The sequence below is a fragment of the Bombina bombina genome, chromosome 2 (genome assembly GCF_027579735.1).
Source record: "Bombina bombina isolate aBomBom1 chromosome 2, aBomBom1.pri, whole genome shotgun sequence".
Lineage (NCBI taxonomy): Eukaryota > Metazoa > Chordata > Amphibia > Anura > Bombinatoridae > Bombina > Bombina bombina.
The window spans coordinates 522,722,322-522,750,009 of NC_069500.1; the positions used below are offsets into that span (position 1 = coordinate 522,722,322).

Consider the following 27,688-nt stretch of genomic DNA (forward strand, 5'->3'; position numbering starts at 1 on the left):
GCTATTGATAACGGTTGAGCTATAGCTTATTTATTACATAATTTCTTGTTAAAGGGACATTATGTAACATTTTCTCCATTTTAACTTGCTCTCAAAGTTCCATTTTACCTGCTGCATTTTTTTAAATTGTTTTCATTAAGCTCCTTTAATTTTCCTTTTGCATTTAAAATAGCAGATTTTGCCTTTTTAAAACTACCACCTTTAATGAAAATATGAATACTTTTCTATGCTCTAAAGCATCGGCCCAGTGGGGGTGGGAGTGACCGGTGCTTAGGTGTTCATTTCTCCAACATAGGTGTGTCCGGTCCACGGCGTCATCCTTACTTGTGGGATATTCTCTTCCCCAACAGGAAATGGCAAAGAGCCCAGCAAAGCTGGTCACATGATCCCTCCTAGGCTCCGCCTACCCCAGTCATTCTCTTTGCCGTTGTACAGGCAACATCTCCACGGAGATGGCTTAGAGTTTTTTAGTGTTTAACTGTAGTTTTTATTATTCAATCAAGAGTTTGTTATTTTAAAATAGTGCTGGTATGTACTATTTACTCAGAAACAGAAAAGAGATGAAGATTTCTGTTTGTATGAGGAAAATGATTTTAGCAACCGTTACTAAAATCCATGGCTGTTCCACACAGGACTGTTGAGAGGAATTAACTTCAGTTGGGGGAACAGTGAGCAGTCTCTTGCTGCTTGAGGTATGACACATTCTAACAAGACGATGTAATGCTGGAAGCTGTCATTTTCCCTATGGGATCCGGTAAGCCATGTTTATTAAGATAGTAAATAAGGGCTTCACAAGGGCTTATTAAGACTGTAGACTTTTTCTGGGCTAAATCGATTCATTATTAACACATATTTAGCCTTGAGGAATCATTTAATCTGGGTATTTTGATAAGATTATATCGGCAGGCACTGTTTTAGACACCTTATTCTTAGGGGCTTTCCCAAATCATAGCAGAGCCTCATTTTCGCGCCGGTGTTGCGCACTTGTTTTTGAGAGGCATGACATGCAGTCGCATGTGTGAGGAGCTCTGATACATAGAAAAGACTTTCTGAAGGCGTCATTTGGTATCGTATTCCCCTTTGGGCTTGGTTGGGTCTCAGCAAAGCAGATACCAGGGACTGTAAAGGGGTTAAAGTTAAAAACGGCTCCGGTTCCGTTATTTTAAGGGTTAAAGCTTCCAAATTTGGTGTGCAATACTTTTAAGGCTTTAAGACACTGTGGTGAAATTTTGGTGAATTTTGAACAATTCCTTCATATTTTTTCGCAATTGCAGTAATAAAGTGTGTTCAGTTTAAAATTTAAAGTGACAGTAACGGTTTTATTTTAAAACGTTTTTTGTACTTTGTTATCAAGTTTATGCCTGTTTAACATGTCTGAACTACCAGATAGACTGTGTTCTGAATGTGGGGAAGCCAGAGTTCCTTCTCATTTAAATAAATGTGATTTATGTGACAATGACAATGATGCCCAAGATGATTCCTCAAGTGAGGGGAGTAAGCATGGTACTGCATCATTCCCTCCTTCGTCTACACGAGTCTTGCCCACTCAGGAGGCCCCTAGTACATCTAGCGCGCCAATACTCCTTACTATGCAACAATTAACGGCTGTAATGGATAATTCTGTCAAAAACATTTTAGCCAAAATGCACACTTATCAGCGTAAGCGCGACTGCTCTGTTTTAGATACTGAAGAGCATGACGACGCTGATAATAATGGTTCTGAAGGGCCCCTAAACCAGTCTGATGGGGCCAGGGAGGTTTTGTCTGAGGGAGAAATTACTGATTCAGGGAACATTTCTCAACAAGCTGAACCTGATGTGATTACGTTTAAATTTAAGTTGGAACATCTCCGCATTCTGCTTAAGGAGGTATTATCCACTCTGGATGATTGTGACAAGTTGGTCATCCCAGAGAAACTATGTAAAATGGACAAGTTCCTAGAGGTCCCGGGGCTCCCAGAAGCTTTTCCTATACCCAAGCGGGTGGCGGACATTGTAAATAAAGAATGGGAAAGGCCCGGTATTCCTTTCGTCCCTCCCCCCATATTTAAAAAATTGTTTCCTATGGTCGACCCCAGAAAGGACTTATGGCAGACAGTCCCCAAGGTCGAGGGAGCGGTTTCCACTTTAAACAAACGCACCACTATACCCATAGAAGATAGTTGTGCTTTCAAAGATCCTATGGATAAAAAATTAGAAGGTTTACTTAAAAAGATGTTTGTTCAGCAGGGTTACCTTCTACAACCAATTTCATGCATTGTCCCTGTCGCTACAGCCGCGTGTTTCTGGTTCGATGAGCTGGTAAAGGCGGTCGATAGTGATTCTCCTCCTTATGAGGAGATTATGGACAGAATCAATGCTCTCAAATTGGCTAATTCTTTCACCCTAGACGCCACTTTGCAATTGGCTAGGTTAGCGGCTAAGAATTCTGGGTTTGCTATTGTGGCGCGCAGAGCGCTTTGGTTGAAATCTTGGTCAGCTGATGCGTCTTCCAAGAACAAGCTACTTAACATTCCTTTCAAGGGGAAAACGCTGTTTGGCCCTGACTTGAAAGAGATTATCTCTGATATCACTGGGGGTAAGGGCCACGCCCTTCCTCAGGATCGGCCTTTCAAGGCCAAAAATAAACCTAATTTTCGTCCCTTTCGTAGAAACGGACCAGCCCAAAGTGCTACGTCCTCTAAGCAAGAGGGTAATACTTCTCAAGCCAAGCCAGCTTGGAGACCAATGCAAGGCTGGAACAAGGGAAAGCAGGCCAAGAAACCTGCCACTGCTACCAAGACAGCATGAAATGTTGGCCCCCGATCCGGGACCGGATCTGGTGGGGGGCAGACTCTCTCTCTTCGCTCAGGCTTGGGCAAGAGATGTTCTGGATCCTGGGGCGCTAGAAATAGTCTCCCAAGGTTATCTTCTGGAATTCAAGGGGCTTCCCCCAAGGGGGAGGTTCCACAGGTCTCAGTTGTCTTCAGACCACATAAAAAGACAGGCATTCTTACGTTGTGTAGAAGACCTGTTAAAAATGGGAGTGATTCATCCTGTTCCATTAGGAGAACAAGGGATGGGGTTCTACTCCAATCTGTTCATAGTTCCCAAAAAGAGGGAACGTTCAGACCAATCTTAGATCTCAAGATCTTAAACAAGTTTCTCAAGGTTCCATCGTTCAAAATGGAAACCATTCGAACAATTCTTCCTTCCACCCAGGAAGGTCAATTCATGACCACGGTGGATTTAAAGGATGCGTATCTACATATTCCTATCCACAAGGAACATCATCGGTTCCTAAGGTTCGCATTCCTGGACAAGCATTACCAGTTCGTGGCGCTTCCTTTCGGATTAGCCACTGCTCCAAGGATTTTCACAAAGGTACTAGGGTCCCTTCTAGCTGTGCTAAGACCAAGGGGCATTGCTGTAGTACCTTACTTGGACGACATTCTGATTCAAGCGTCGTCCCTTCCTCAAGCAAAGGCTCACACGGACATCGTCCTGGCCTTTCTCAGATCTCATGGATGGAAAGTGAACGTGGAAAAGAGTTCTCTATCTCCGTCAACAAGGGTTCCCTTCTTGGGGACAATAATAGACTCCTTAGAAATGAGGATTTTTCTGACAGAGGCCAGAAAAACAAAACTTCTAGACTCTTGTCGGATACTTCATTCCGTTCCTCTTCCTTCCATAGCGCAGTGCATGGAAGTGATAGGTTTGATGGTAGCGGCAATGGACATAGTTCCTTTTGCGCGCATTCATCTAAGACCATTACAACTGTGCATGCTCAGTCAGTGGAATGGGGACTATACAAACTTGTCTCCGAGGATACAAGTAAATCAGAGGACCAGAGACTCACTCCGTTGGTGGCTGTCCCTGGACAACCTGTCACAAGGGATGACCTTCCGCAGACCAGAGTGGGTCATTGTCACGACCGACGCCAGTCTGATGGGCTGGGGCGCGGTCTGGGGATCCCTGAAAGCTCAGGGTCTTTGGTCTCGGGAAGAATCTCTTCTACCGATAAATATTCTGGAACTGAGAGCGATATTCAATGCTCTCAAGGCTTGGCCTCAGCTAGCGAGGGCCAAGTTCATACGGTTTCAATCAGACAACATGACAACTGTTGCGTACATCAACCATCAGGGGGGAACAAGGAGTTCCCTGGCGATGGAAGAAGTGACCAAAATCATTCTATGGGCGGAGTCTCACTCCTGCCACCTGTCTGCTATCCACATCCCAGGAGTGGAAAATTGGGAAGCGGATTTTCTGAGTCGTCAGACATTGCATCCGGGGGAGTGGGAACTCCATCCGGAAATCTTTGCCCAAGTCACTCAACTGTGGGGCATTCCAGACATGGATCTGATGGCCTCTCGTCAGAACTTCAAAGTTCCTTGCTACGGGTCCAGATCCAGGGATCCCAAGGCGGCTCTAGTGGATGCACTAGTAGCACCTTGGACCTTCAAACTAGCTTATGTATTCCCGCCGTTTCCTCTCATCCCCAGGCTGGTAGCCAGGATCAATCAGGAAAGGGCGTCGGTGATCTTGATAGCTCCTGCGTGGCCACGCAGGACTTGGTATGCAGATCTGGTGAATATGTCATCGGCTCCACCATGGAAGCTACCTTTGAGACGAGACCTTCTTGTTCAAGGTCCGTTCGAACATCCGAATCTGGTCTCACTCCAGCTGACTGCTTGGAGATTGAACGCTTGATCTTATCGAAGCGAGGGTTCTCAGATTCTGTTATCGATACTCTTGTTCAGGCCAGAAAGCCTGTAACTAGAAAGATTTACCACAAAATTTGGAAAAAATATATCTGTTGGTGTGAATCTAAAGGATTCCCTTGGGACAAGGTTAAGATTCCTAAGATTCTATCCTTCCTTCAAGAAGGATTGGAAAAAGGATTATCTGCAAGTTCCCTGAAGGGACAGATTTCTGCCTTGTCTGTGTTACTTCACAAAAAGCTGGCAGCTGTGCCAGATGTTCAAGCCTTTGTTCAGGCTCTGGTTAGAATCAAGCCTGTTTACAAACCTTTGACTCCTCCTTGGAGTCTCAACTTAGTTCTTTCAGTTCTTCAGGGGGTTCCGTTTGAACCCTTACATTCCGTTGATATTAAGTTATTATCTTGGAAAGTTTTGTTTTTGGTTGCAATTTCTTCTGCTAGAAGAGTTTCAGAATTATCTGCTCTGCAGTGTTCTCCTCCTTATCTGGTGTTCCATGCAGATAAGGTGGTTTTACGTACTAAACCTGGTTTTCTTCCAAAAGTTGTTTCTAACAAAAACATTAACCAGGAGATTATCGTACCTTCTCTGTGTCCGAAACCAGTTTCGAAGAAGGAACGTTTGTTGCACAATTTGGATGTTGTTCGCGCTCTAAAATTCTATTTAGATGCTACAAAGGATTTTAGACAAACATCTTCCTTGTTTGTTGTTTATTCCGGTAAAAGGAGAGGTCAAAAAGCAACTTCTACCTCTCTCTCTTTTTGGATTAAAAGCATCATCAAATTGGCTTACGAGACTGCCGGACGGCAGCCTCCCGAAAGAATCACAGCTCATTCCACTAGGGCTGTGGCTTCCACATGGGCCTTCAAGAACGAGGCTTCTGTTGATCAGATATGTAGGGCAGCGACTTGGTCTTCACTGCACACTTTTACCAAATTTTACAAGTTTGATACTTTTGCTTCTTCTGAGGCTATTTTTGGGAGAAAGGTTTTGCAAGCCGTGGTGCCTTCCATCTAGGTGACCTGATTTGCTCCCTCCCATCATCCGTGTCCTAAAGCTTTGGTATTGGTTCCCACAAGTAAGGATGACGCCGTGGACCGGACACACCTATGTTGGAGAAAACAGAATTTATGTTTACCTGATAAATTACTTTCTCCAACGGTGTGTCCGGTCCACGGCCCGCCCTGGTTTTTTAATCAGGTCTGATAATTTATTTTCTTTAACTACAGTCACCACGGTATCATATGGTTTCTCCTATGCAAATATTCCTCCTTAACGTCGGTCGAATGACTGGGGTAGGCGGAGCCTGTTGGGGAAGAGAATATCCCACAAGTAAGGATGACGCCGTGGACCGGACACACCGTTGGAGAAAGTAATTTATCAGGTAAACATAAATTCTGTTTTTCAATTGCTCTTTCTAATATCATATGTATATATGCAAACAGATAAGATAGGATGTGTGTCTAGAGAAATATATAAGATAAGGATGCCAGAACTTTATGCAAGCTTGACCCATTTCAATGTGTTGTGTTTCCTATTAACAAGATAGCTATTTCATATACAAGAATAAAGCTAAATAAAATCTATACTTAGCAGTTGGTATAACAAGTCACTGGAAACACATTAAGAGGAAACCAATTTTACAGTACAATGTCCATTAAAGGGACATTAAACCCCCAAAAAATTATTTCATGATTCAGATAGAGAATACAATTATAAACAACATTCCAATTTACTTCTAATATCTAATTTGCTTTATTCTTTAGATATCCTTTGTTGAAGAAATAGAAATGCACATGAGTGAGCCAATCACACGAGGCATCTATGTGCATGCACCAATCAGCAGCTACTGAGCCTATCTAGATACGCTCTCCAGCAAAGGATAACAAGAGAATGAAGCAAATTTGATAATAGAAGTAAATTAGAAAGTTGTTTAAAATTGCATGCTTTATCGAAATCATGAAAGAAAAAATTTGGGTTTCATGTCCCTTTAAATGCTTTTATCCGCTGCATATTGTTACACCTTTTAAAATACTTCTATCTTCTATAGTTATTTGATCTGTTGATTGTGCTTCTTGTGGTTGTTTTGATCACTAAAACTCATTGGAACTCCAAATTACCTAAGTATTGAGGGAGGAAAGGAAGCTAATTTTAATTTATTTTTTTAGATATGGAGTTCCCTTACATTTGGAGCATATGCAATTTATCCTAACAATACATAATGATTCAGGAAGAGAGGAGCCAAGCGCTGAGGAACTTACAAACCAGAGGACTGATATTTTCACTCTCTTCCATCTAGAAAGGCACTGTTCAGTGTATGATGTAACGAAGTCAATACAAGGTAACAGTACTGAACTGAGCACACACCTAGCATTCAACTAATCTAATTACGCTCAATAACTTGCTCTGTGCAGGCGCTTGAGTTTACTTTGTTCACTGCTTGAAAAGAGCTATGGTAGTTAAAGGGATATGAAACTCCAAAATGTTCTTTTGTGATTCAGACAGAGCAAGTTTGCAATTTACTTCTATTATCAAATTTCCTTTGTCCCTATGGTATTCTTTGTTAAAGAGATAACTAGGTTGGTGGCTGGAGCACTACATGGCAGGAAATAGTACTACCATCTAGTGCTCTTGCAAATGGATAACATTCTTACAAAACTGCTGCCATTTAGTGCTCCAGGCATGTGCACATTTACATTTTTTAACAAAGGATACCAAGAGAAGGAAGATAATTTGAATAAAACCTTATACAAGATATACTGTATATAGGGGTCGCTAACATAAAAATGATAAAATCTAAATGATGCCATTTTGTACAACAGTGCAAATATAGAAAAAAACGAAAAAAAAACCCTGATATAAATCCAAAACCCCTTAAATTACAAACAGAGCTCCGTGCCAATGTGTAACGTTTGTCAGAAAGGGCTAAGCAGGCAGCACTCCTCTTCACACGGGGAGTGGAACAAATCTGGGAAGTCAAATAAACGAGAGGGGCGTCTCATGTCTCAATTAGTATCCAAAGATGTGGATATAATGAGCATAACAAAGGGTTACTCACATTTCCATAGAGCACCCTTATGTGCTGGTAGTTGCTGGTGTATCAGCTCACCTATTCCCAGTGGCCGGAACTGTCCAAGATTCCTCCAGAATCTCCAGAAACACTTCATTTAGGGTATGGACTTGCTGTGTATAAAAGACTTGCACACACCGCTTTCCAGGAGGTGTTCTGAGCTCTAGCCCTAATTTACTGTGCTGACACAGGAGGAAAACCAACAGTATGCTGAGGAGTAACTCTGCTATGGAAGTTGTTAAAGGGATAGGAAAGTCCAAATTAAACTTGCATGATTTAGATAGAGCATGTCATTTTAAGACACTTTTAAATTCACTTCTATTTTCAAATGTGCCTTGTTCTCTTGGTATCTCTTGTTGAAAAAGAATAAACATATATCCTACACTAGTAGGCGCTAGTTGCTGATTGGTGCCTGCACACATTTGTCTATTGTGATTGGCTAACTAGATGTGTTCAGCTAGCTGTCGGTAGTGCAATACTGTTCCTTCAGCAAAGGATAACAAGAGAATGAAGCAAATAGGATAATAGAAGTGAATTGGAAAGTTGTGTAAAATTGTATGTTTTATCCAAATCATGAAAGAACATTTTGGGTTTCCTGTCCCTTTTAAATGTCCCTGTAACGTGTAGTACATCACTATAAATGTGATGTTCTGCTTTTGTATTGTATATACATGTATGGTGCTGCTTGTGTCTCTAGTACAGTGTTTTTCAACCAGTGTGCCGTGGCACACTAGTGTGCCGTGAGAGATCCTCAGGTGTGCCGCGGCAGACTGACAACAGTGTGGGGGTGTCCCTCTTTCAAATTTTGAAATATTTATATGTCATGTATAGTTTGTAGGAGGCATGGCATAACAGCACAGTACAGTGTGTATATATTTATATATATATATATATATATATATATATATATATATATATACACACTGTATTATATATCCTGTATTAGGCTACAATGTGTGATTTTGTAAAGTTTTGGGATGGTGGTGTGCCACCGGATTTTTTTATGTAAAAAAGTGTGCCACAGCAAAAAAAAGGTTGCAAATCACTGCTCTAGTAAAGCTGTGTTTCTACAGAGACTATAGAAGAACTAAGCAGTTACTGTATTTGACTTTTTTTTTTTTTGTAGTAAAATATCTTTCTTAGGCTCATTGAGTGGCCTTAAAAGTCATTGGTTGCATTTATCTTAAAATCAATTAAACACTGTAATAGATGAGTATAGTTTGTATCTACAGTTGCTCTAAATATGTTATCTCCTTTGGTTTGGCCAGTTAGAACCAGATAAGTCTATATAGCTGACTATAGTCTATATAGTCAGATAAGATATAGCTTGTAGCATGGTCAGGCAAACGGCTTCATACTAAGGGACAGGAATTGTAGTTATATGCACCTTTAGCATACACATTAGTCAAGCAAGCTTGTGAACAAATGGATAAAACCTTCCTATACTTTCAAAAGCTTTTTCCTTTCTGGAGCTGTAACCATCCACTCAAGGAAGTAGTTTCTCTGTGTGATTGATACTTTAGGATAAATTGTATTAAGATGCGTTCACATCTCTTTTTTTTTTTTTATAGCTATTTGGAGCAGGCTCGTCTGCTCTACGTATTTAAAGGGACATAAAGCCCAATATTTTTCTTTCACTGTTTAGAAAGACCATGCAATTTTAAACAACTTTGTGATTTACTTCTATTGTCTAATTTGCTTAATTCTCTTGATATCATTTGTTGAAAAGCGTATATAAATAGGCTTGGTGGCTGCACATAGATAACTGTATGTGATTGGCTCACCCATGTGCATTGCTATTTCTTCAACAAAGGATATATGAAGAATGAAACAAATTAAACAATAGTAAATTGGAATGTTGTTTAAAATTGTATCCTCTATCTGAATCCTAAAACTACTTCTTTTTCCTCTCTGCCACCTCAGAAGTGGTGAGATTAATCACCCTGACACTCGCTCGTTCGGGGTGATTGACATTCCCTGCTCCAGCGTAATTGCTTGCACCGGGGCAGGGACTGCATTACACAAGAAACTACTACTTGTAAACCATTCTGCCTGCAGTCATGGGGAATTTACACCTTTGTATCCCTTTCTCAAGAACCCCTTCTCCTCCACAGTATCTCTATCACTAGCCTTGGATTATCAGTGCTTCTGCTTTTAACAAGCAAATGCGTTGTTTGCTATAACAGTGAGAATGCTAGGTGGTTTAGGTGTGGGTATTGCCTTTCAGTACTTACAGTATGGGCAGTGAGCCTGTAAGGTATGAATGTGCCATAAATAAGCAAATTAATATTTATCCATAGTAAAGGGGACATAACAGTGCTTGAATTAACATAAAAATTATATGAGAGCAAAGAATACACAAAATAAAGTTTATTTACATAGAAAATTAAATAAATTTATTTACCTGTTTTCACTCTAAACATGCAGTTTAAAGGGACAGTCTACTTGAAAATGAATATTTAAAAAGGTAGATAATCCCTTTTTTCTTTCCTAAGATATGAAGAGTCCACGACGTCATCAATTACTAATGGGAATATCACTCCTGGCCAGCAGGAGGAGGCAAAGAGCACAACAGCAAAGCTGTTATGTGTCACTCCCCTACCCATAATCCCCAGTCATTCTCTTTGCCTCTGTCAATAGAGGAGGTGAAGTTTGGTGTCTGAAGAAAATTGGATTTCTTTTCGCTACAAGCAAGATTTTTGGGTATAGCTGTAGTCCATGTCAATCTCTTCAGTAGAGTAGTAGTGGCTTTAAAGCAGTTGGAAAACGTATTTGCTGCCCATGGTATAGAAAGCCAGAGTAGGTTTACTCTGTTCTTTCTTTTTCTACAGGTCTCTGTAAGGCGTATGTGTCCTTTCACGCCTTGTAAGCTGTCCTCCTGCCGGACGGCTAGACTGCTGGTAAGGGCTTTTGTCTTCTAGGTTTGGAGACTTGCACTAAGAAAAGTTTTACTGCAGTTTTTGTTAAGTTACTAGCACTTTCATTTTCCCCTTTATTCCGTACTTTTTTATTCCACTAAACTGCAGTTATGCAAAATCCCACTGTAGTACAGTGGTAAGTGACCAGTTTGGGGAGTGGGAGATCCGGAACTCACTGGGTGAGTTTTTTACTTGTATGTGTAGGGGCTAGATTGTTCTTTAGCAGATTGAGCTGACTGTCATTTATGTTAAAATTATTTGGCTGGTGTGAAAATGAAGCGTGCTGTTAATTCTAGCTGCGCACTTCATTTCTTTGCTGATCATGTGACTCCAGCTCCTTCTCTGGCTGAGAACGGAGCAGCGCCATTTTCAGCTGATTCTGAGCCCGATCTTGTGACTCCGCCTCCTTACCTGACTGAGAACAGAGCAGCGTTATTTCCTACTGTCTCTTAGTGTCAAGAGACTTGTTTTTTTAACAGATCTTTTATCGTCTAAGGGCCCCATTACATATGCGGCGTCACCCGCAAAAGCCGGTGACACCATTTTTTGCACTGTTTTGGTATCCTGTATACAGTGCCGCATATAAATGTGGCACGTATATTTCACCCGTCGCCCGCAATTTTTACTCCCATAAGCTAACATGGGACCGCGTCGCAAATCAGTATCCAACATTCAGCGCAAGGACTTACGTGGGGAAATTGGAGAAATCTTACTCCATTTTCACCTTGACATACAAGGCAGCCGCAGCAAGCCTTGTGCTGAGTATCGGAGCACCGTAACTCCCGAAAATGCCTGCAAAAATAAACTAACACCTAACGCATGCGCAATATCTATCTACCTGTCAATCGCAATAAATAATAAAGTGTATTAACCCCTATATCCGCCATCAAACCCACACCGCAAGTAATAACTAAATTATTAACCCCTAAATCCGCCAACCCCAACATCGCAAACTACCTATTAAAACTATTAACCCCTACACTGCCAAAGCCCACAACGCAAATAAATAAATTACTAAGCCCCCTAACCTAACATCCCCTAAATGTACCCAAATTACGTAAATTACAAAATACTAAAGTTACTATTAAAATAAAAAAACCTAACACTACTTTAAAAATAAAAAAATAAATAATAAAGTATAAATTAAAGGGACAGTCTAGTCAAAATTAAAATTCTGGTGTAGACTGTCCTTTTAAGCTACAATTACAGAAAATAAAAAAATCTAAGATTACATAAAATAAAAAACAAAATTACCAAATTTTTAAAAATTATACCTATGAAAATAAAAAAAGCCCCCCCCCCCCAAAATAAAAACACCTACTCTAAGAATAAACTACCAGTAGCCCTTAAAAGGGCTTTTTGCAGGGCATTGCCCCAAGATAATCAGCTCTTTTACATCAAAATACAAAGTCCCCCTAACAGTAACCAAATCAGCCAATAGGATGAGCGCTACTGAAATTCTATTGGCTGATTTGAACAGCCAATAAAATTTCAGTAGCTCTCATCCTATTGGCTGATTTGAACAGCCAATAGGATTTGAGTAGCTTTCATCTTATTGGCTGATTTGAATTTGAAGAATCAAATCAGCCAATAGGAATTCAAGGGATGCCATTTTTAATCGCGCACCTTGAATTTTCTATCCAGTGTACGATTGTACGAAGAGGTTCCTCCACACTCCATGGCTCCGTGGTCACGGTCTTCAGTTCTAGGGTCGCCGGTCTTCAGCTCCGTGGTCATCGGTCTTCAGCTCTGCCCTCTGCTTTGGATTATTCCTGGAAGAAGAAAGAAGAGGTCGCCACTTGGAAGAAGACTTCACCGCCTGGAACAGGACCTTCTCCGCCGGACTTCAGGAACGGTGAGTACCAACCTGGGGGTTAGACTTAGGTGTTTTTTTGGGGGGGGGGGTTGTTTTATTTAGATTAGGGATGGGCAGTAAAAGAGCTAAATGCCCTTTTAAGGGCAATGCCCAAACAAATGCCCTTTTCAGGGCAATGGATAGTTTAGGTTTTTTAGTGTTAGGTTCTTTTATTTTGGGGGTTTGGTGGTGGGTGGGGATTTACTGTTAGGGTGGACTTTGTGTATTTGGATGTAAAAGAGCTGATTATCTTGGGCCAATGACCTGCAAAAAGCCCTTTTAAGGGCTACTGGTAGTTTATTCTTAGAGTAGGGGGTGTTTTTTAAAAAAAATTTTTTGGTAATTTTGTTTTTTATTTTATGTAATCTTAGATTTTTTATTTTCTGTAATTGTAGCTTAAGGGGACAGTCTACACCAGAATTTTAATTTTGACTAGACTGTCCCTTTAATTTATACTTAGTTTATTCTTTATTTCTAAAGTAGTGTTAGGTTTTTTATTTTAATAGTAACTTTAGTATTTTGTAATTTAGGTAATATGGGTACATTTAGGGGGCTTAGTAATTTATTTAATTGCGTTGTGGGCTTTGGCGGTTTAGGGGTTAATACTTTTTTAGTAGGTAGTTTGCGTTGTTGGTTAATGGCGGATTAGGGGTTAATAGTTTTAATAGGTAGTTTGCGATGTTGGGGTTGGCGGATTTAGGGGTTAATAATTTAGTTATTACTTGCGTTGTAGGTTTGATGGGCGGATAAACAGGGAGTGCAGAATTATTAGGCAAATGAGTATTTTGACCACATCATCCTCTTTATGCATGTTGTCTTACTCCAAGCTGTATAGGCTCGAAAGCCTACTACCAATTAAGCATATTAGGTGATGTGCATCTCTGTAATGAGAAGGGGTGTGGTCTAAGGACATCAACACCCTATATCAGGTGTGCATAATTATTAGGCAACTTCCTTTCCTTTGGCAAAATGGGTCAAAAGAAGGACTTGACAGGCTCAGAAAAGTCAAAAATAGTGAGATATCTTGCAGAGGGATGCAGCACTCTTAAAATTGCAAAGCTTCTGAAGCGTGATCATCGAACAATCAAGCGTTTCATTCAAAATAGTCAACAGGGTCGCAAGAAGCGTGTGGAAAAACCAAGGCGCAAAATAACTGCCCATGAACTGAGAAAAGTCAAGCGTGCAGCTGCCAAGATGCCACTTGCCACCAGTTTGGCCATATTTCAGAGCTGCAACATCACTGGAGTGCCAAAAAGCACAAGGTGTGCAATACTCAGAGACATGGCCAAGGTAAGAAAGGCTGAAAGATGACCACCACTGAACAAGACACACAAGCTGAAACGTCAAGACTGGGCCAAGAAATATCTCAAGACTGATTTTTCTAAGGTTTTATGGACTGATGAAATGATAGTGAGTCTTGATGGGCCAGATGGATGGGCCTGTGGCTGGATTGGTAAAGGGCAGAGAGCTCCAGTCCGACTCAGACGCCAGCAAGGTGGAGGTGGAGTACTGGTTTGGGCTGGTATCATCAAAGATGAGCTTGTGGGGCCTTTTCGGGTTGAGGATGGAGTCAAGTTCAACTCCCAGTCCTACTGCCAGTTTCTGGAAGACACCTTCTTCAAGCAGTGGTACAGGAAGAAGTCTGCATCCTTCAAGAAAAACATGATTTTCATGCAGGAGAATGCTCCCTCACACGTGTCCAAGTACTCCACAGCATGGCTGGCAAGAAAGGGTATAAAAGAAGAAAATCTAATGACATGGCCTCCTTGTTCACCTGATCTGAACCCCATTGAGAACCTGTGGTCCATCATCAAATGTGAGATTTACAAGGAGGGAAAACAGTACACCCCTCTGAACAGTGTCTGGGAGGCTGTGGTTGCTGCTGCACGCAATGTTGATGGTGAACAGATCAAAACACTGACAGAATCCATGGATGGCAGGCTTTTGAGTGTCCTTGCAAAGAAAGGTGGCTATATTGGTCACTGATTTGTTTTTGTTTTGTTTTTTAATGTCATAAATGTATATTTGTGAATGTTGAGATGTTATATTGGTTTCACTGGTAAAAATAAATAATTGAAATGGGTATATATTTGTTTTTTGTTAAGTTGCCTAATAATTATGCACAGTAATAGTCACCTGCACACACAGATATCCCCCTAAAATAGCTATAACTAAAAACAAACTAAAAACTACTTCCAAAACTATTCAGCTTTGATATTAATGAGTTTTTTGGGTTCACTGAGAACATGGTTGTTGTTCAATAATAAAATTAATCCTCAAAAATACAACTTGCCTAATAATTCTGCACTCCCTGTAGTAGTTAATAGTTTAATTAGGCATATTGCGTTGTGGGGGGTTGTCGGTTTAGGGGTTAATACATCTATCATTAGTTGTGAGAGGGGGGATTGCGGATGTAGAGGTTTTACGTGTCGGGCTTATTTTTGGGAGGCATGTTAGACTTTTACGGGAGATTAGATTTTTTTTTTTAACTTTTTTTAGGCGCCGGCAGTTTCTAAAGTGCCATAAGTCACTAGCAACTCCAGAAATGTGTATTTACGCTCATTTCTGGACATCGCTAGTTTATCCAACTTACGGCACTTTATGAACTGCCCGCAGGGTTTATTGGATACCCCGATGTGTGAGGTGAATTTACGGGCGCTGCGCATTGTAGCGCTTGCGCTTGCGCTGAAGCCTGTGCCGTATATGTAATCTCGCCCTAAGTGTGTAGTTATTTTTTCTTTAACCTGGAAGAAAACTTTGCTTAATGTACAGTTTTGCATTATTTGCTATAGAAATCTTAGTAAAAATGATCATAGAATCTTTAAAGTGAAAGTGCATATTTATTGGTCTAGAAAAGACTTTAATAAATTAAGTCAAGTGAATTGGGTGCATTTTTATCATGATCTGGGAACAGGGGTCTGTTTCTATGAATAAATGTCTATCGTGTCCTGAGGCCCAAATTGTTTTACTTGGCAATTCTGTCTCTCATGTTTATATAAGATTTTAAAAAATAAAGATGTTCTCATGTCTCTCAGGATTATGCTGTTTAGGCATTGCCACAGCTTTCTCCTCAATTGTCCAAAGCCTTAATGGCTACACAAATAGTGCCCTGCATTTCCTCTCAGCCTCCTGGAGGAGTTTATGTGCCATCAGATTTTGCAGCACAGATATCTTCGGCGATATCTGCGGCTTTATCTGCTTTTCCCATGCTGGGGTAGCGCAAGAGGAAATTTTTTCAGAGTGTAAGGTGTCTGTTCCGTCTGCTGCTTCGTAGCTTTTTACCTCGGTAACCTCTGAGGGCGAAATCTCAGATTCGGACAGTAAAATTTCTTTCATCTGATACTAAAAGGTAAACTTCAGATTCTAGCTTGAACACCTTCATGTATTGCTAAAGGAGCTATTAGCTACTTTGGACGGCTCAGATACTATTGTCGTTGTCAACCCTAAAGATGTTCCGTCCTCTGTGGAAGTGTTTTTTGTTCCAGGCCGTGTGTCGTAGATTATTTCACAGGAATGGGAGAAGCCAGGGATTCCTTTCTCCCGTCTTTAAAGAGATGTTTCTCCAACATAGGTGTGTCCGGTCCACGGCGTCATCCTTACTTGTGGGATATTCTCTTCCCCAACAGGAAATGGCAAAGAGCCCAGCAAAGCTGGTCACATGATCCCTCCTAGGCTCCGCCTTCCCCAGTCATTCTCTTTGCCGTTGTACAGGCAACATCTCCACGGAGATGGCTTAGAGTTTTTTGGTGTTTAACTGTAGTTTTTATTCTTCAATCAAGAGTTTGTTATTTTAAAATAGTGCTGGTATGTACTATTTACTCTGAAACAGAAAAGTGATGAAGATTTCTGTTTGTAAGAGGAAAATGATTTTAGCAACCGTTACTAAAATCGATGGCTGTTTCCACACAGGACTGTTGAGAGGAATTAACTTCAGTTGGGGGAAACAGTGAGCAGACTTTTGCTGCTTGAGGTATGACACATTTCTAACAAGACTATGTAATGCTGGAAGCTGTCATTTTCCCTATGGGATCCGGTAAGCCATTTTTATTACATAAGAATAAAGGGCTTCACAAGGGCTTTTAAGACTGGTAGACATTTTCTGGGCTAAAACTATTGATATATAACCATCCAGGAAGGTCAATTCATGACCACGGTGGATTTAAAGGATGCGTATCTACATATTCCTATCCACAAGGAACATCATCGGTTCCTAAGGTTCGCCTTTCTGGACAAGCATTACCAGTTTGTGGCACTTCCGTTCGGATTAGCCACTGCTCCAATAATTTTCACAAAGGTACTGGGGTCCCTTCTAGCGGTGCTAAGACCAAGGGGCATTGCAGTAGTACCTTACTTGGACGACATTCTGATTCAAGCGTCGTCCCTTCCACAAGCAAAGGCTCACACGGACATCGTCCTGGCCTTTCTCAGATCTCACGGGTGGAAAGTGAACGTAGAAAAAGTTCTCTATCTCCGTCAACAAGAGTTCCCTTCTTGGGAACAATAATAGACTCCTTAGAAATGAGGATTTTTCTGACAGAGGCCAGAAAATCAAAACTTCTAAACTCTTGTCAAGTACTTCATTCTGTTCCTCTTCCTTCCATAGCGCAGTGCATGGAAGTAATAGGTTTGATGGTCGCGGCAATGGACATAGTTCCTTTTGCGCGAATTCATCTGAGACCCTTACAACTGTGCATGCTCAGTCAGTGGAATGGGGATTATACAGACTTGTCTCCGACGATACAAGTAGATCAGAGGACCAGAGATTCACTCCGTTGGTGGCTGTCCCTGGACAACCTGTCACAGGGGATGAGCTTCCGCAGACCAGAGTGGGTCATTGTCACGACCGACGCCAGTCTGGTGGGCTGGGGCGCGGTCTGGGGACTCCTGAAAGCTCAGGGTCTTTGGTCTCGGGAAGAATCTCTTCTCCCGATAAATATTCTGGAACTAAGAGCGATATTCAATGCTCTCAAGGCTTGGCCTCAGCTAGCAAAGGCCAAATTCATACGGTTTCAATCGGACAACATGACGACTGTTGCGTACATCAACCATCAGGGGGGAACAAGGAGTTCCCTGGCGATGGAAGAAGTGACCAAAATCATTCAATGGGCGGAGACTCACTCCTGCCACTTGTCTGCAATCCACATCCCAGGAGTGGAAAATTGGGAAGCGGATTTTCTGAGTCGTCAGTCATTTCATCCGGGGGAGTGGGAACTCCATCCGGAAATCTTTGCCCAAATTACTCAGTTGTGGGGCATTCCAGACATGGATCTGATGGCCTCTCGTAAGAACTTCAAGGTTCCTTGCTACGGGTCCAGATCCAGGGATCCCAAGGCGACTCTAGTAGATGCACTAGTAGCACCTTGGACCTTCAAACTAGCGTATGTGTTCCCACCGTTTCCTCTCATCCCCAGGCTGGTAGCCAGGATCAATCAGGAGAGGGCATCGGTGATCTTGATAGCTCTTGCGTGGCCACGCAGGACTTGGTATGCAGACCTGGTGAATATGTCATCGGCTCCACCATGGAAGCTACCTTTGAGACGGGACCTTCTTGTTCAAGGTCCGTTCGAACATCCGAATCTGGTCTCACTCCAACTGACTGCTTGGAGATTGAACGCTTGATTTTATCAAAGCGAGGGTTCTCAGATTCTGTCATTGATACTCTTGTTCAGGCCAGAAAGCCTGTAACTAGAAAAATCTACCATAAAATATGGAAAAGATATATCTGTTGGTGTGAATCTAAAGGATTCCCTTGGGACAAGATAAAAATTCCTGAGATTCTATCCTTTCTTCAAGAAGGTTTGGAGAATGGATTATCTGCAAGTTCTTTGAAGGGACAGATTTCTGCTTTGTCTGTGTTACTTCACAAAAAGCTGGCAGCTGTGCCAGATGTTCAAGCTTTTGTTCAGGCTCTGGTTAGAATCAAGCCTGTTTACAAACCTTTGACTCCTCCTTGGAGTCTCAATTTAGTTCTTTCAGTTCTTCAGGGGGTTCCGTTTGAACCCTTACATTCCGTTGATATTAAGTTATTATCTTGGAAAGTTTTGTTTTTGGTTGCAATCTCTTCTGCTAGAAGAGTTTCAGAGTTATCTGCTCTGCAGTGTTCTCCTCCTTATCTGGTGTTCCATGCAGATAAGGTGGTTTTGCGTACTAAACCTGGTTTTCTTCCGAAAGTTGTTTCTAACAAAAACATTAACCAGGAGATAGTCGTGCCTTCTTTGTGTCCGAATCCAGTTTCAAAGAAGGAACGTTTGTTGCACAATTTGGATGTAGTTCGTGCTCTAAAATTCTATTTAGATGCTACAAAGGATTTTAGACAAACATCTTCCTTGTTTGTTGTTTATTCTGGTAAAAGGAGAGGTCAAAAAGCAACTTCTACCTCTCTCTCTTTTTGGCTTAAAAGCATCATCAGATTGACTTACGAGACTGCCGGACGGCAGCCTCCTGAAAGAATCACAGCTCATTCCACTAGGGCCGTGGCTTCCACATGGGCCTTCAAGAACGAGGCTTCTGTTGATCAGATATGTAAGGCAGCGACTTGGTCTTCACTGCACACTTTTACTAAATTTTACAAATTTGATACTTTTGCTTCTTCTGAGGCTATTTTTGGGAGAAAGGTTTTGCAAGCCGTGGTGCCTTCCATCTAGGTGACCTGATTTGCTCCCTCCCTTCATCCGTGTCCTAAAGCTTTGGTATTGGTTCCCACAAGTAAGGATGACGCCGTGGACCGGACACACCTATGTTGGAGAAAACAGAATTTATGTTTACCTGATAAATTACTTTCTCCAACGGTGTGTCCGGTCCACGGCCCGCCCTGGTTTTTTAATCAGGTCTGATAATTTATTTTCTTTAACTACAGTCACCACGGTATCATATGATTTCTCCTATGCAAATATTCCTCCTTTACGTCGGTCGAATGACTGGGGAAGGCGGAGCCTAGGAGGGATCATGTGACCAGCTTTGCTGGGCTCTTTGCCATTTCCTGTTGGGGAAGAGAATATCCCACAAGTAAGGATGACGCCGTGGACCGGACACACCGTTGGAGAAAGTAATTTATCAGGTAAACATAAATTCTGTTTTCCTGTCATGGCGCACGGTGCCTAAAGTAGAAAGGGCCATTTCTACTCTGGCCAAGAGAGCTACGATCCCTGTTACTAGGATAATTTACCATAGGGTATGGCGTAAAGCACCTTTTATTAGTGTGAATCCAAAGGCTACTCTTGGAGTAGGGTCAGGATTCCTGGGATTGTGTCTTTTCTCCACTAAGGTCTGGGGATAGGATTGTCAGTCAGTTCTCTGAAGGGTCTGATTTTTGCATTACATTTTTTGTCACACAAGCGCCTGGCGGTTGTGCCAGATGTTTAATCTTTTTGTCAGGCCCTGGTCAGAATCAGGCCTGTGTTTAAATGTGTTGCTCCTCCGTGGAGCCTTAACCTTGTTCTTTATTTTTTGCAGCAGGCACAGTTTGAGCCATTGCATTCCATAGACATTAAAGGGACATTATACACTCATTTTTCCTTTGCATAAATGTTTTGTAGATGATCTATTTATATAGCCCATAAAGTTTTCTTTTTTTAAAAATGTATAGTTTTGCTTATTTTTAAATAACATTGCTCTGATTTTCAGACTCCTAACCAAGCCCCAAAGTTTTATGAGAATACCGTCAGCTACCTTCTCCAGCTTGCTCCTGTTTGCATAAAGGGTCTTTTCATATGCAAAAGAAGGGGGAGGGGGGAGTGTCTTATTTCCCACTTGCAGTGGGCTTTCCAGCCACCTTTTCAATAGAGCTAAACTTAGAACTTCTAAGTAAGTTTTAAAACAGTTTTATACTGGATTTTTATATCGGTATTTGTGCATCTTATTCTTTATAGTAGTGTCTATTACATGCAGTTATATGAAAATGAGTATATACTGTCCCTTTAAGTTTTTATCATGGAAGGTTTTGTTTCTTATTGCTATCTCTTCTGCTCGGAGAGTCTCAGAACTCTCGATTTTGCAGTGTGTTTTTCCTTACCTTATCTTTCATGCTGATAAGGTGGTTCTTCGTACTAAGTTGGGTTTTCTTCCTAAAGTGTTTTCGGATAGAAATATTTATCAGGGAATTGTTGTTCCTTCTCTATGTCCTTATCTTTCTTCTCATAAGGAACGTTTGTTGCACAACATATATGTTGTGCGTGCTCTACATTTCTCCTTCAGGCGACTACGGATTTTCGCAAGTCCGCTGCCCTGTTTGTTTCTTTGGAAAGTGTAAAGGTCAGAAGGCTACTGCTATTTATCTTTCCCTCTGGTTGAGCAGTATAATTTGTTTGGCTTATGAGACTACTAGTCAGCAGCCTCCTGAGAGAAATACAGCTCATTCCACGAGGGCTGTCTCATCTTCTTGGGATTTCAATAATGAAGCTTCTGTGGAACAGATTTGCAAGGCTGCAGCTTGGTCCTCTCTGCGTACGTTTACCAAATTTTACAAATTTGATGCTTTTGCCTCGGCTGAGGTTTCTTTTGGGAGAAGAGTTCTTCGAGTGGTGGTGCCTTCTGTTTAGGTCTGCCTGTCTTGTTCTCCCTCCCTAGTCATCTGTGTCCTCTAGCTTGGGTATTGGTTCCCACTAGTAATTGATGATGTTGTGGATTCTCTATATCTTAGGAAAGAAAACAAAATTTATGCTTATCTGATAAATTTCTTTCTTTCAGGCACCTTTACACCTTTGTGTTATTCCATTTCCCTTTGGTGACACTTAACAGCATTGCTGTGGTGCTCTTTGCCTCCTCCTGCTGGCCAGGAGTGATATTCCCACTAGTAATTGATGACTTTGTGGACTCTCCATATCCGGAAAGAAAGAAATTTATCAGGTAAGCATACATTTTGTTATTACCCATTTCCCAGTTTTGCATAAACACTTATATTAATATACTTTTTACCATCTTGCATTTTAACCAATCATTCATGGTTCTTGCATAATCATTATTCTGCACCGGAGTGAGCACAATGTTATCTATATGGCACACATGAACTAGGACTGCCTGACTGTTGTGCAAGATTTAAAAAACACTGAGATAAGGGGCAGCTTGCTGGGGCTTAGAAACAGGCAAACCTAGAGGTTATCAAGTATAGTAATATATCAGTGTTGGTTATTTAATTTCTAAAGAATGGGTAGTAACGGTGTTATCTAGCCTTTTTAAACAATAAAAAAAAATCCCAAGCCACTTCTTGCAGGATGCAAAGGAGGCAGCCATCTTAAAAGCATGTTTATATAATATTGTAACACAGAAGGCAATTGAGCTAATAAAGAATTTTTATTTTATATTACTTTAATGTAAAAAGCAACACTTATTATCTGTGCTCTAGTTAGACACCCACTTCATGTACAGATTCTCCCCCCATCCCCCTTTGCAGGGCTGTTACCAGAAGCAATGGAGTTTGGTAGGAAAGAAGAATAAATTGGTAATAACATTAATAAAATGCCCATATTTTGATGTAGTGTGGATTTTATCAGTTGTGCTTTTGTGGTAAGAGCAAATAAAATATTTTTGACCAAAATAATTGCCTCACCTGTTTTATTTTTCCTTTAAAGAGTGAAAATTAAAAGCAAATTTATGTGTACTTGTTTAACCCTTTAGCTGCTGAGCCTTTTCGACACACCTGTGCTAGAGGTGTTTTTAGTTGTTTGTCCTTTGTTGCATATACACATACATTTTAACTTTTTTTTTGGTGAGGTACCCACTGAAATTATACTTTTTTTTTTTTTTTTTAAGAAAATAACCTTAGTTTGCAGAAATATTAACACACTTGTGTCAGTTCACCTTCTCAAAACCGCAATATGTTTTATTTTGTACTTCATGATTAAATTAAAATTAACAATTAAAAATCAGAAAAGAGAACAATTATTGTTTTTGTCATTATTCACCATCTTGCAATTAATGCAGAAAATGAGTAGGTATAAAAAAAATCTAACCATACAAATATATACATTTAAAATTACACAAAATTCTGATTTCCCAAAAAGGTGATTTGAAACTGTATGCATGCAACTATACCTGTCCAGAATCACTCGGCATAGCAAAAACATATTTAAAAAAAAAAAAAAAAAAATGCGTGTGTTTAAAAGCCTAGGTGTGTGTTTTTTTGTTTGTTTGTTTTTTTTTTTTTAAATTTTTTACATTCTCTCACTTCTATTTATTTTGACGCTTACATTTTTTACACTTTTTCACTTTTTTAAAAAAAATAGTTTTTATTGAGGTAGCAATGGCATACAGAAACAAACTCTTACATTTGTCATGGCAACACGCCTATCAACATACATCAATTCTCATGTATCCAATACAGAAGGCATGTCCTAGAGACCGTAAGCAGTATTAGATCCTAAACAGCAGGAAAATATAACAAGCTATGAGTGGCACCTCTTTTTATATACGTACATTTTGGTTTGGACAACAGAAAATAAGTTGGCAAGTGGTAGTCATACGGCCTAACTTTCGTGTAGAGGTTCTAAGTAAGAAGAAGTAGGCCTTTATGTGTCCATAACATTCACATCAGAACATAAAACAAATAAACAAGAAATCCCCCTAAATATATAGAAATTAAGGGAAAGCGTACCCCATTTAAGCATTGGCGGCCACTTACGGACCACATGCGGTAAATATAAGTAAGATGTAAATTCTGGGGGATACCATAATAGGGTGTTAACAACAATAGGCAGCTATTTTATTATCATTTATTATTATTTATTTATAAAGCGCCAACAGATTCCGCAGTGCTGTCCATGAGTACAAAATAAAAGTACAATACAATATAAAAGACACCATCAAAGTTTAACAAACAAATACAGGGAGAATTGAGGGCCCTGTTTCCGTGGGAACTTACAATCTAGATGGGTAGGAGGGTGAGAAACAGGAGGTAGGGACTGCAAAGGTGAGATGATGTTAGTGTGGAGTTAGATGGGGGCAGCAATTAGGCAAGTGAAATTAATTTGTTACTGAGTTGGGTAATAAGCTTCCCTGAACAGAAAGGTCTTTACGGAGCGTTTAAAGGAGGAAAGGTTAGGGGAGAGTCTGACAGCTCTAGGAAGTGTATTCCAGATGGTTGGTGCCACACAAGAGAAGTCCTGTAGCCTAGCATGGGAGGAGGTGATGGTAGAAGATGCAAGGAGCAGGTTTTTGTTGGATCTTAGGGGCGGGCTGGAGTGTATTTGTTGATGAGTGAGGACAGATGGGGGGGGCTGCGTTGGTAAGGGCTTTGTAGGTCAGGACGAGAATTTTGAATTTCTCCAACATAGGTGTGTCCGGTCCACGGCGTCATCCTTACTTGTGGGATATTCTCTTCCCCAACAGGAAATGGCAAAGAGCCCAGCAAAGCTGGTCACATGATCCCTCCTAGGCTCCGCCTTCCCCAGTCATTCTCTTTGCCGTTGTACAGGCAACATCTCCACGGAGATGGCTTAGAGTTTTTTAGTGTTTAACTGTAGTTTTTATTATTCAATCAAGAGTTTGTTATTTTGAAATAGTGCTGGTATGTACTATTTACTCTGAAACAGAAAAGAGATGAAGATTTCTGTTTGTAAGAGGAAAATGATTTTAGCAACCGTTACTAAAATCGATGGCTGTTCCACACAGGACTGTTGAGAGGAATTAACTTCAGTTGGGGGAACAGTGAGCAGACTTTTGCTGCTTGAGGTATGACACATTCTAACAAGACGATGTAATGCTGGAAGCTGTCATTTTCCCTATGGGATCCGGTAAGCCATTTTTATTACAGAAAGAAAAAAAGGGCTTCACAAGGGCTTTCTAAGACTGTAGACATTTTCTGGGCTAAATCGATTTATATTTTATACTCCATAGCCTTGAGGAATTATTTTAATCTTGGGAATTATGTAAAATAACCGGCAGGCACTGTATTGGACACCTTATTCTCTAGGGGCTTTCCCTAATCATAGGCAGAGTCTCATTTTCGCGCCTGTATTGCGCACTTGTTTTTGAGAAGCATGACATGCAGATGCATGTGTGAGGAGCTCTGATACATAGAAAAGACTTTCTGAAGGCGTCATTTGGTATCGTATTCCCCTTTGGGCTTGGTTGGGTCTCAGCAAAGCAGATACCAGGGACTGTAAAGGGGTTAAATATAAAAACGGCTCCGGTTCCGTTATTTTAAGGGTTAAAGCTTCCAAATTTGGTGTGCAATACTTTTAAGGCTTTAAGACACTGTGGTGAAATTTTGGTGAATTTTGAACAATTCCTTCATACTTTTTCGCAATTGCAGTAATAAAGTGTGTTCAGTTTAAAATTTAAAGTGACAGTAACGGTTTATTTTCAAACGTTTTTTTGTACTTTGTTATCAAGTTTTTGCCTGTTTAACATGTCTGAACTACCAGATAGACTGTGTTCTGAATGTGGGGAAGCCAAGGTTCCTTCTCATTTAAATAGATGTGATTTATGTGACACAAAATTTAGAGAAAATGATGCCCAAGATGATTCCTCAAGTGAGGGGAGTAAGCATGGTACTGCATCATCCCCTCCTTCGTCTACACCAGTCTTGCCCACACAGGAGGCCCCTAGTGCATCTAGCGCGCCAATACTCCTTACTATGCAACAATTAACGGCTGTAATGGATAATTCTATCAAAAACATTTTAGCCAAAATGCCCACTTATCAGCGAAAGCGCGACTGCTCTGTTTTAGAAAATACTGAAGAGCATGAGGACGCTGATGATATTGGTTCTGAAGGGCCCCTACACCAGTCTGAGGGGGCCAGGGAGGTTTTGTCTGAGGGAGAAATTTCAGATTCAGGGAAAATTTCTCAACAAGCTGAACCTGATGTGATTACATTTAAATTTAAATTGGAACATCTCCGCGCTCTGCTTAAGGAGGTGTTATCCACTCTGGATGATTGTGAGAATTTGGTCATTCCAGAGAAACTATGTAAAATGGACAAGTTCCTAGAGGTCCCGGGGCCCCCCGAAGCTTTTCCTATACCCAAGCGGGTGGTGGACATTGTAAATAAAGAATGGGAAAGGCCCGGTATACCTTTCGTCCCTCCCCCCATATTTAAAAAATTGTTTCCTATGGTCGACCCCAGAAAGGACTTATGGCAGACAGTCCCCAAGGTCGAGGGGGCGGTTTCTACTCTAAACAAACGCACCACTATACCCATAGAAGATAGTTGTGCTTTCAAAGATCCTATGGATAAAAAATTAGAAGGTTTGCTTAAAAAGATGTTTGTTCAGCAAGGTTACCTTCTACAACCAATTTCATGCATTGTTCCTGTCACTACAGCCGCGTGTTTCTGGTTCGATGAGCTAGAAAAGGCGATCAATAATAATTCTTCTTCTTATGAGGAGATTATGGACAGAATTCGTGCTCTCAAATTGGCTAATTCTTTCACCCTAGACGCCACTTTGCAATTGGCTAGGTTAGCGGCGAAAAATTCTGGTTTTGCTATTGTGGCGCGCAGAGCGCTTTGGTTAAAATCTTGGTCAGCGGATGCGTCTTCCAAGAACAAATTGCTTAACATTCCTTTCAAGGGGAAAACGCTGTTTGGCCCTGACTTGAAAGAGATTATCTCTGATATCACTGGGGGCAAGGGCCACGCCCTTCCTCAGGATAGGTCTTTCAAGGCCAAAAATAAACCTAATTTTCGTCCCTTTCGCCGAAACGGACCAGCCCCAAGTGCTACGTCCTCTAAGCAAGAGGGTAATACTTCTCAAGCCAAGCCAGCCTGGAGACCAATGCAAGGCTGGAACAAAGGAAAGCAGGCCAAGAAACCTGCCACTGCTACCAAGACAGCATGAGATGTTGGCCCCCGATCCGGGACCGGATCTGGTGGGGGGCAGACTCTCTCTCTTCGCTCAGGCTTGGGCAAGAGATGTTCTGGATCCTTGGGCGCTAGAAATAGTCTCCCAAGGTTATCTTCTGGAATTCAAGGGGCTTCCCCCAAGGGGGAGGTTCCACAGGTCTCAATTGTCTTCAGACCACATAAAAACACAGGCATTCTTACATTGTGTAGAAGACCTGTTAAAAATGGGAGTGATTCATCCTGTTCCATTAGGAGAACAAGGGATGGGGTTCTACTCCAATCTGTTCGTAGTTCCCAAAAAAGAGGGAACATTCAGACCAATCTTAGATCTCAAGATCCTAAACAAGTTTCTCAAGGTTCCATCGTTCAAAATGGAAACCATTCGAACTATTCTTCCTTCCATCCAGGAAGGTCAATTCATGACCACGGTGGATTTAAAGGATGCGTATCTACATATTCCTATCCACAAGGAACATCATCGGTTCCTAAGGTTCGCATTCCTGGACAAGCATTACCAGTTTGTGGCACTTCCGTTCGGATTAGCCACTGCTCCAAGGATTTTCACAAAGGTACTAGGGTCCCTTCTAGCGGTGCTAAGACCAAGGGGCATTGCAGTAGTACCTTACTTGGACGACATTCTGATTCAAGCGTCGTCCCTTCCTCAAGCAAAGGCTCACACGGACATTGTCCTGGCCTTTCTCAGATCTCACGGGTGGAAAGTGAACGCAGAAAAAAGTTCTCTGTCTCCGTCAACAAGGGTTCCCTTCTTGGGAACAATAATAGACTCCTTAGAAATGAGGATTTTTCTGACAGAGGCCAGAAAATCAAAACTTCTGAACTCTTGTCAAATACTTCATTCTGTTCCTCTTCCTTCCATAGCGCAGTGCATGGAAGTAATAGGTTTGATGGTAGCGGCAATGGACATAGTTCCTTTTGCACGCATTCATCTAAGACCATTACAACTGTGCATGCTCAGTCAGTGGAATGGGGACTATACAGACTTGTTTCCGACGATACAAGTAAATCAGAGGACCAGAGATTCACTCCGTTGGTGGCTGTCCCTGGACAACCTGTCACAGGGGATGAGCTTCCGCAGACCAGAGTGGGTCATTGTCACGACCGACGCCAGTCTGGTGGGCTGGGGCGCGGTCTGGGGACCCCTGAAAGCTCAGGGTCTTTGGTCTCGGGAAGAATCTCTTCTACCGATAAATATTCTGGAACTGAGAGCGATACTCAATGCTCTCAAGGCTTGGCCTCAGCTAGCAAAGGCCAAGTTCATACGGTTTCAATCAGACAACATGACGACTGTTGCGTACATCAACCATCAGGGGGGAACAAGGAGTTCCCTGGCGATGGAAGAAGTGACCAAA

General features: G+C 41.3%; 1 protein-coding gene across 6 annotated transcripts in view; it reads left to right on the forward strand.

The window, feature by feature from the left end:
• Positions 1-27,688, forward strand: part of ACIN1 (apoptotic chromatin condensation inducer 1) — a 448,130-nt gene that overhangs the window by 52,683 nt on the left and 367,759 nt on the right. The window contains exon 2 of one of the 6 annotated variants that reach the window (XM_053702296.1): positions 6,865-7,037. The exons of the other annotated variants lie outside the window; for them this stretch is intronic. The gene's annotated coding sequence lies outside the window, so the exon portion shown is untranslated. The remainder of the gene's footprint in view (positions 1-6,864; positions 7,038-27,688) is intronic. 6 annotated transcript variants of the gene reach the window in all.